Genomic DNA, 10,000 nt, shown 5'->3' with positions numbered 1-10,000 from the left:
CACACGTTGACGCGCAATTAGCTGCGTTCTTCATCGACCCACGAGCCAAGTGATCCACCGTTCAGGGTAATCTTTTATAAATTTACAACAGTTCAATACTCAAATGTACTCTTCTCGGTTCTAGCGAAGCCGAGTTCCGTCACGTTCGACCAACGGGAATCGAACGCGCAGAAGTCGCCATAGGATTGACGACACAAAAACGTTCGAAAAAAAAAGAAAACGACGAACGCGCGAAGATACGCGCGTTCGCCGGCCGGGCGTAAAGTACATTATGATATATAACAACCATCGAGATCGAAGCTCCGTTCGTCAGGAAACGACGGGGATATATACACCCGATTCTGAATCCTCTGTACAGCACACGATCTCGCGAACGAGTAAGCACGGTGGCTAGCCCATGTTATATATGTGTTTGATTCTACTCTCTCGTCCAATTATTCAAGAAACAGCGCGCGTGCATCTCTCCATCGTTCGGGTGATAGTAAAGATTCGATGGGATTCGCGCGGCCGTCCGCCTCGAGCGGTCTTTCGTCCCAATATCCAGAAGCAGAGTTTGAAAAACTCTAGCGACGGCACGGGTGTCCGACTCACGACATCGAGGTTTCGAAGCCGGCGATCCCCTCCGAACGGATGGCGACCACGCGACCGACTGAAAGCATGAAAAATCGACGAAAGATAGAACACATCTCCGTTCGGGTGGTGTTTTTTCTTTAAAAAAAAAAAAAAAAACAAAAATTCGATGGGACTCGCAGCCATCGTCCTCGCGCGGTCTTTCGTCCCGATATCCAGAAGCAGAGTTTGAAAAACTCTAGCGACGGCACGGGTGTCCGACTCACGACAACGAGGATAGACAGCCGGTCCCCTCCGAACGGGTTATGCGATGATAAACTCGATGAAACTTTAGTCTCGTTCAGGTAGTGTGTGTCTTGTAAATCAAAAATTCGATGGGACACGCATCCATCGTCCTCGCGCGGTCTTTCGTCCCAACATCCAGAAGCAGAGTTTGAAAAACTCTAGCGACGGCACGGGTGTCCGACTCACGACAACGAGGATAGACAGCCGGTCCCCTCTGAACGGTATATTATATATGAGATGATAGACGACAAACTGGATGAAACTTTAAGTCTCGTTCAGGTAGTGTGTAAATCAAAAATTCGATGGGACTCGCATCCGTCGTCCTCGCGCGGTCTTTCGTCCCGATATCCAGAAGCAGAGTTTGAAAAACTCTAGCGACGGCACGGGTGTCCGACTCACGACAACGAGGAAAGACAGCCGGTCCCCTCTGAACGGTATATTATATGAAACTTTAAGTCTCGTTCAGGTAGTGTGTAAGTCAAAAATTCGATGGGACTCGCATCCGTCGTCCTCGCGCGGTCTTTCGTCCCGATATCCAGAAGCAGAGTTTGAAAAACTCTAGCGACGGCACGGGTGTCCGACTCACGACAACGAGGATAGACAGCCGGTCCCCTCTGAACGGTATATTATATATGCGATGATAGACGACAAACTGGATGAAACTTTAAGTCTCGTTCAGGTAGTGTGTAAATAAAAAATTCGATGGGACTCGCATCCGTCGTCCTCGCGCGGTCTTTCGTCCCGATATCCAGAAGCAGAGTTTGAAAAACTCTAGCGACGGCACGGGTGTCCGACTCACGACAACGAGGAAAGACAGCCGGTCCCCTCTGAACGGTATATTATATGAAACTTTAAGTCTCGTTCAGGTAGTGTGTAAGTCAAAAATTCGATGGGACTCGCATCCGTCGTCCTCGCGCGGTCTTTCGTCCCGATATCCAGAAGCAGAGTTTGAAAAACTCTAGCGACGGCACGGGTGTCCGACTCACGACAACGAGGATAGACAGCCGGTCCCCTCTGAACGGTATATAATATGAAACTTTAAGTCTCGTTCAGGTAGTGTGTAAGTCAAAAATTCGATGGGACTCGCATCCGTCGTCCTCGCGCGGTCTTTCGTCCCGATATCCAGAAGCAGAGTTTGAAAAACTCTAGCGACGGCACGGGTGTCCGACTCACGACAACGAGGATAGACAGCCGGTCCCCTCTGAACGGTATATAATATACATTATGCGACGGTAGACGATCAACTAGACGAAACTTTAGTCTCGTTCAGGTGGTGTAAAAAAAATTCGATGGGATACGCACGCACGGCTGTCGTCGTCCTCGAGCGGTCTTTCGTCCCAATATCCAGAAGCAGAGTTTGAAAAACTCTAGCGACGGCACGGGTGTCCGACTCACGACATCGAGGCTTCGAAGCCGGCGGCGTTCCCCTCTGAACGAACTTCGGCTAGACTAGTTACGAATCGTTGCTACACATCGTCTTCATCGTCGTCGTCGTCGACATCGACATCATCATCATATCATCATCATCATCATCATCATCATCATCGGTCATCGTCGCATAGCGGGCCAACATCCACGCGATGCGTCTTCGTTCTAGGTTACCCGATCCACGAGTATGTTACACGTGGTTTCGTTATTTCGAACGAAACGACATACGAAGAGCACACGCCCTTTGGGTAGGAAGCACGTTTCGAGAACGACGAGAGTTTCGATGAAAGAGACGAGAGAAGTCGACGCAGAAGGTATCCATGGATCTTCGAAGAGAACCTTCGAAGATGTATATCGGTATCCTTTCGCTCTGCGCGACTCGCTACAAGTTCTTTCGCTCTCGTCGACTCGTTCTAGACGCTTCGTTCGATCCCAAAGAGGAGTCTTCGATATGTCCCGTTGCTAGGAGGAGAACAAACGCAACACAGACCACGAAACATAGAAGAGAATAGGCGAGCATGATCACTCCGACACGAGGCACTTTAGAGATTTTCTTATTAGTTTGCATGGACTTTTATATTTCGTTTGTACGGTTTCCACGATGCAAATACGAAATACGAGATCGTGACGGCGGGTCTTTCTGTGTACGGCCTCTCGCAGGCGCCACGACTGCATTTCTCTTTACACCTGGTTTCCATCGTAATTTTTTCGTTTGATATCGAGCCTTAACTTTTGTTGGCTCTTTCGAAGCTAGAGTTCCCTTTTATTAGAATTTCATATATATATATATTATATGTTATATGTTTTATTCGGAGACGGCGGGTCTTTCTGTTTACGACCTCACGCAGGCGCCTCGAATAAGTTTCATTCGCATTTCGTTTTTATACTTGTATATATATATCTCTTCATCCCGATGATCGAGAGAGAGTGCCACCTTCTCTTCGTATAATTCCGTAGCTGGAGGGTCGTCTCCTCCTTAAGAATATTTCTATTCGTGCCAACGGAGGTTGCCAAGCTCCCTGGCGTTTTCGTTTGTTAAAGTATATAGCTTGTTAATACGTCGTATATACTTTCGTCGATACAGGAGGAGTACGGCTCCTTACCGACCATTGTGATATATATTTCATAGTTTTTATATGTGTTCAAGTCAAATTCTTTTGGTATCGTATCGTTAATGATCCTTCCGCAGGTTCACCTACGGAAACCTTGTTACGACTTTTACTTCCTCTAAATGATCAAGTTTGGTCATCTTCCCGGTAACATCGGCAATGCTTATCACATTGGCCGCGCACCAGTCCGAAGACCTCACTAAATCATTCAATCGGTAGTAGCGACGGGCGGTGTGTACAAAGGGCAGGGACGTAATCAACGCGAGCTTATGACTCGCGCTTACTGGGAATTCCTCGTTCATGGGGAATAATTGCAAGCCCCAATCCCTAGCACGAAGGAGGTTCAGCGGGTTACCCGGGCCTTTCGGCCAGGGAAAACACGCTGATTCCTTCAGTGTAGCGCGCGTGCGGCCCAGAACATCTAAGGGCATCACAGACCTGTTATTGCTCAATCTCGTGCGGCTAGAAGCCGCCTGTTCCTCTAAGAAGATTTGTTTGTACGTTGGTAGTAAAAACCCACCGACCGAAGCCGGGGGCCTTCGAGATACCATAAGTTACGTCTATTTAGCAGGCTAGAGTCTCGTTCGTTATCGGAATTAACCAGACAAATCGCTCCACCAACTAAGAACGGCCATGCACCACCACCCACCGAATCAAGAAAGAGCTATCAATCTGTCAATCCTTCCGGTGTCCGGGCCTGGTGAGGTTTCCCGTGTTGAGTCAAATTAAGCCGCAGGCTCCACTCCTGGTGGTGCCCTTCCGTCAATTCCTTTAAGTTTCAGCTTTGCAACCATACTTCCCCCGGAACCCAAAAGCTTTGGTTTCCCGGAAGCTGCCCGCCGAGTCATCGGAGGAACTTCGGCGGATCGCTGGCTGGCATCGTTTATGGTTAGAACTAGGGCGGTATCTGATCGCCTTCGAACCTCTAACTTTCGTTCTTGATTAATGAAAACATTTTTGGCAAATGCTTTCGCTTCTGTCCGTCTTGCGACGATCCAAGAATTTCACCTCTAACGTCGCAATACGAATGCCCCCATCTGTCCCTATTAATCATTACCTCGGGGCTCCGAAAACCAACAAAATAGAACCGAGGTCCTATTCCATTATTCCATGCACACAGTATTCAGGCGAAGGTAGCCTGCTTTAAGCACTCTAATTTGTTCAAAGTAAACGTATCGGCCCACCTCGACACTCAGTGAAGAGCACCGCGATGGGATATTAGTTGGACCGCCCGCGAGGAGCTAAGCCCACCGATAGGACGTACCACATAATGCCAGTTAAACACCGCGAGCGGTGAACCGACACTGTGACACACAGATTCAACTACGAGCTTTTTAACCGCAACAACTTTAATATACGCTATTGGAGCTGGAATTACCGCGGCTGCTGGCACCAGACTTGCCCTCCAATTGGTCCTCGTTAAAGGATTTAAAGTGTACTCATTCCGATTACGGGGCCTCGGATGAGTCCCGTATCGTTATTTTTCGTCACTACCTCCCCGTGCCGGGAGTGGGTAATTTGCGCGCCTGCTGCCTTCCTTGGATGTGGTAGCTGTTTCTCAGGCTCCCTCTCCGGAATCGAACCCTGATTCCCCGTTACCCGTTACAACCATGGTAGGCGCAGAACCTACCATCGACAGTTGATAAGGCAGACATTTGAAAGATGCGTCGCCGGTGCTAGATGACCATGCGATCAGCACAAAGTTATTCAGAGTCACCAAAACAAACGATGGACGGACAGACGAGCCATCCGCCACCGATTGGTTTTGATCTAATAAAAGCATTCCTACCATCTCTGGTCGGAATCTGTTTGCATGTATTAGCTCTAGAATTACCACAGTTATCCAAGTAAATGTAGGTATGATCTAAGAAACCATAACTGATTTAATGAGCCATTCGCGGTTTCACCTTAATGCGGCATGTACTGAGACATGCATGGCTTAATCTTTGAGACAAGCATATGACTACTGGCAGGATCAACCAGGGATCTTATTCGTATAACAATTCTTATAAATTTCGTTTAAGTTCTCTTCGTGTCGTAGGTGGGACGTAAGCACCGTACGACGAGACTTTTCGTTCTTAAGATAGATATATCTATAAAATATATCTCCTAGCGACGTTCGAGATACACCCATAGTTCAGTAATAATCTTCGAACGCCGCTCGCAGCCACTTTGTAATTCTCAACTCCACCTCCTCTCTTCTCTCTCTCTCTTTCTCATAGTCTTATATAAAATGTTTAGAATCGTACTTCTAAAGGAACATTTCCATAATGCTGTCTTCGTGTAAAAAGACTTATTAGAATATCTTAGCGGTAAAGCACGTATACGCACCTCACGCTGAACGAACAAGCGCGTATCCCAGTGCGTCGCGCTGGACATACCGTAAGAATATTCTTTCAATCGGTAGAACATTTTCGGCAGAAGACATACTACGCAAAGATAGTACGCTCCTACCGCCTCATCGGATACTTCTGCGAAAGCAGAAGTTTTTATAGAAAGCAGACGGTTATACTCTTTTGAATGAATCGATGCTCAGTTAGTACAAGCACACACGCATCTAACAATTTTTGTTAGAATACGTACACACAGGTCACCAGCTTCCCGACTCAGGGGAACCTTGCCACGATATTTGGTCATTACGTCCAGGACAGCGACCCGCGGCGCAGCAGTGTAGAGAAAAAACCAGAACGAGAACGGAGGAACAGTCGAGAAATAGCGTAAAATACACTAAGACTCGAGGAGCGGTGACTGAATTCTCAACCGAGGCCGTAGAATAGCCACGCGCTCAACGCTGTTCCGACCGAACCGTCCGGCTCGACGTCTCTCTTATAGATACGAAAGCGCCAGCCGGAAGGCCGGCGCCGGCCGGGCTAGCGGCCGCGCGCTTACGGTGCAAAACCTCCGTAGCAACGTACCGTTCGGAAGGGACGCTGGAACTTAGTCTCGCGAACGCTCGATCACTACTATACAAAGCCAATATCCAACCATCGAAATACATTACCAGACGTTTTATTAACATAATAGAAATGCATTTTTACCAAAAAATTAATTTTTTTTTTCACCGAAAAATTGCATCAGTAAACATACTCTTTTATCGAATACGGACAAAAAATAAGTTTATAATCAATTACAATACGTTAAAATAAGTAGAAATATGCAAAAAAATATATACCTTGTAACGTTAATTAACGAAAAAATTAGAAAAATATCCCAGTCGTGTCAGTTCGACGAACGCTAATTTTTTGAAAAAATCGATAAAAATGTTTAATCCCGACGTATTTAATAGAGATAGAACGATTCCCGTAAAAAAATTTATACCTTGTAACGCTTTTTAACGAATAAACTCGAAAAAACTTTTTCGCCCTCGGAATTTTTCTAAGTCCCAACGTACCGGCTCGGAATTTTTCTATGTTCCAACGACCGGTCGTGTCGGTCCAAACGTTTTTATATCCGTCTGCCGACGATATAAACGCTTAATCCCGACGTATTTTATCGAGTTATAACGATTTCTTGAAAAATATTCGTACGTTATAACGCTTTTTAACGAATTAATCGAAAAAGAGTGTTCGGTCCGAAAATTTTCTAAGTACGAACGACCGGCCGCATAGGTCCGTTTTTAAAAATCGTTCTCGGACGGAAATAAACCATTAATCCCGACGTATTTCGTCGAGTTACGTCGATTTATGCAAAAAAATTCATACCTTGTAACGCTTTTTAACGAATAAACTCGAAAAAACTTTTTCGCCCTCGGAATTTTTCTAAGTCCCAACGTACCGGCTCGGAATTTTTCTATGTTCCAACGACCGGTCGTGTCGGTCCAAACGTTTTTATATCCGTCTGCCGACGATATAAACGCTTAATCCCGACGTATTTTATCGAGTTATAACGATTTCTTGAAAAATATTCGTACGTTATAACGCTTTTTAACGAATTAATCGAAAAAGAGTGTTCGGTCCGAAAATTTTCTAAGTACGAACGACCGGCCGCATAGGTCCGTTTTTAAAAATCGTTCTCGGACGGAAATAAACCATTAATCCCGACGTATTTCGTCGAGTTACGTCGATTTATGCAAAAAAATTCATACCTTGTAACGCTTTTTAACGAATAAACTCGAAAAAACTTTTTCGCCCTCGGAATTTTTCTAAGTCCCAACGTACCGGCTCGGAATTTTTCTATGTTCCAACGACCGGTCGTGTCGGTCCAAACGTTTTTATATCCGTCTGCCGACGATATAAACGCTTAATCCCGACGTATTTTATCGAGTTATAACGATTTCTTGAAAAATATTCGTACGTTATAACGCTTTTTAACGAATTAATCGAAAAAGAGTGTTCGGTCCGAAAATTTTCCAAGTACGAACGACCGGCCGCATAGGTCCGTTTTTAAAAATCGTTCTCGGACGGAAATAAACCATTAATCCCGACGTATTTCGTCGAGTTACGTCGATTTATGCAAAAAAATTCATACCTTGTAACGCTTTTTAACGAATAAACTCGAAAAAACTTTTTCGCCCTCGGAATTTTTCTAAGTCCCAACGTACCGGCTCGGAATTTTTCTATGTTCCAACGACCGGTCGTGTCGGTCCAAACGTTTTTATATCCGTCTGCCGACGATATAAACGCTTAATCCCGACGTATTTTATCGAGTTATAACGATTTCTTGAAAAATATTCGTACGTTATAACACTTTTTAACGAGTTATTTGGAGGGGATCTTTCGGCCTTTTCGTAGCGGTGCGAAAAAATTCTAAGTTCCAACGTCCCAGTCACGTTGGTCCGGAGGATGAAATTTTTCAAAAAAATAAAGTGAAATCGCTACTTTCGACTAGATTTCGTCGAAACGTAACGATTTCACGCAAAATTTCGATACGTTATAACGCTTTTTAGCGAGTTATTTCGAGTTGAACTTTCGGTACTTTCGTAACGGGGCGAAAAAATTCTAAGTTCCAACGTCCCGGTCACGTTGGTCCGGAGGATGAAATTTTTTAAAAAAATAAAGTGAAATCGCTACTTTCGACTAGATTTCGTCGAAACGTAACGATTTCACGCAAAATTTCGATACGTTATAACGCTTTTTAGCGAGTTATTTCGAGTTGAACTTTCGGTACTTTCGTAACGGGGCGAAAAAATTCTAAGTTCCAACGTCCCGGTCAGGTTGGTCCGGAGGACGAAATTTTTTAAAAAAATAAAGTGAAATCGCTACTTTCGACTAGATTTCGTCGAAACGTAACGATTTCACGCAAAATTTCGATACGTTATAACGCTTTTTAGCGAGTTATTTCGAGTTGAACTTTCGGTACTTTCGTAACGGGGCGAAAAAATTCTAAGTTCCAACGTCCCGGTCACGTTGGTCCGGAGGATGAAATTTTTTAAAAAAATAAAGTGAAATCGCTACTTTCGACTAGATTTCGTCGAAACGTAACGATTTCACGCAAAATTTCGATACGTTATAACGCTTTTTAGCGAGTTATTTCGAGTTGAACTTTCGGTACTTTCGTAACGGGGCGAAAAAATTCTAAGTTCCAACGTCCCGGTCACGTTGGTCCGGAGGATGAAATTTTTTAAAAAAATAAAGTGAAATCGCTACTTTCGACTAGATTTCGTCGAAACGTAACGATTTCACGCAAAATTTCGATACGTTATAACGCTTTTTAGCGAGTTATTTCGAGTTGAACTTTCGGTACTTTCGTAACGGGGCGAAAAAATTCTAAGTTCCAACGTCCCGGTCACGTTGGTCCGGAGGATGAAATTTTTTAAAAAAATAAAGTGAAATCGCTACTTTCGACTAGATTTCGTCGATACGTAACGATTTCACTGATAATTTCGATGCGTTATAACGCTTTTTCTCGAGTTATTTCGACTCGAACGTTCGAACAGTGGCGAATATTTCAAAGTCCCTGCGACGCAACGATACGCTCTTACGCGTTGCTCGCTCGCTCCGCTCGCTCGAAAAAAAAATAGCCCAACCCAAAACCAATCCCTTTCGCGTTCGTTCTTCGATTTCATCGAAATCTTCGTTCGAACGCTCGGGATCGGTTTTGGGTTGGGCTATATTCGTCCGAGCGAGCGCAGCGAGCGAGCATTTGTCGCGATTATTTTCCTCGTTTTCGTCTCTCTCGTGAAACGGGAAAAAACGTGGAAAACGGGAAAAAACGGGAAAAAACGGGAAAAAACGCGAAGAAACGGGAAAAAAACGCGAAAAAACGTTTAAAAATATTTGAAAAAGCGCGCGCGCGCGCGCGCAAGACGAGCTGCGCAGAACGGCGTACCTTAAGAGAGTGTTACCTACTCCGGCGCATACCCGCTGATTCGGAGGTGCGCGCGCAGCGGTAGCACGAGCGGCTAAGTCCAGCGGCGTATTGCTTTTTACTGGCACGCGACAAAGTTGCAGCGGCGTATCGCTTTCTATTCGTGCGTCTCGTTGTTTGATTTAAAGGAAAAAAAAAAATCGCTACGCACGACCATCGGCCGTACGTAGCGAAATTATTTTTTTTAACCGCAGGAGACAAAGTCCCAGCGGCGTATTGCTTTCTGTTTGTACGCGACTAAGTCCAGCGGCGTATTGCTTTTTACTCGCACGCGACTAAGTCCAGCGGCGTATTGCTTTATG

The 10,000-nt window shown here is 45.2% G+C and overlaps 2 non-coding genes across 2 annotated transcripts in view; both read right to left on the bottom strand.

Moving 5' to 3' along the window:
• The window catches only part of LOC126877874 (5.8S ribosomal RNA), a 155-nt gene extending 86 nt beyond the window's left edge, over positions 1-69 (bottom strand). The window contains exon 1 of the ribosomal RNA XR_007695413.1: positions 1-69. This exon is cut by the window's left edge and continues 86 nt beyond it. This is a non-coding gene — a ribosomal RNA (5.8S ribosomal RNA).
• A 3,386-nt stretch (positions 70-3,455) lies between these two features.
• On the bottom strand, positions 3,456-5,378 carry LOC126877877 (small subunit ribosomal RNA). The gene has a single exon (XR_007695415.1). It is a non-coding gene; the product is annotated as a small subunit ribosomal RNA (ribosomal RNA).
• Between the last annotated feature and the right edge of the window lie 4,622 nt (positions 5,379-10,000).

Source organism: Bombus huntii, unplaced genomic scaffold (genome assembly GCF_024542735.1).
Source record: "Bombus huntii isolate Logan2020A unplaced genomic scaffold, iyBomHunt1.1 ctg00000266.1, whole genome shotgun sequence".
NCBI classification, from domain to species: Eukaryota; Metazoa; Arthropoda; class Insecta; order Hymenoptera; family Apidae; genus Bombus; species Bombus huntii.
Note: the sequence above shows the minus strand (reverse complement) of the source record. Positions and strands in the feature narration are given on the sequence as shown.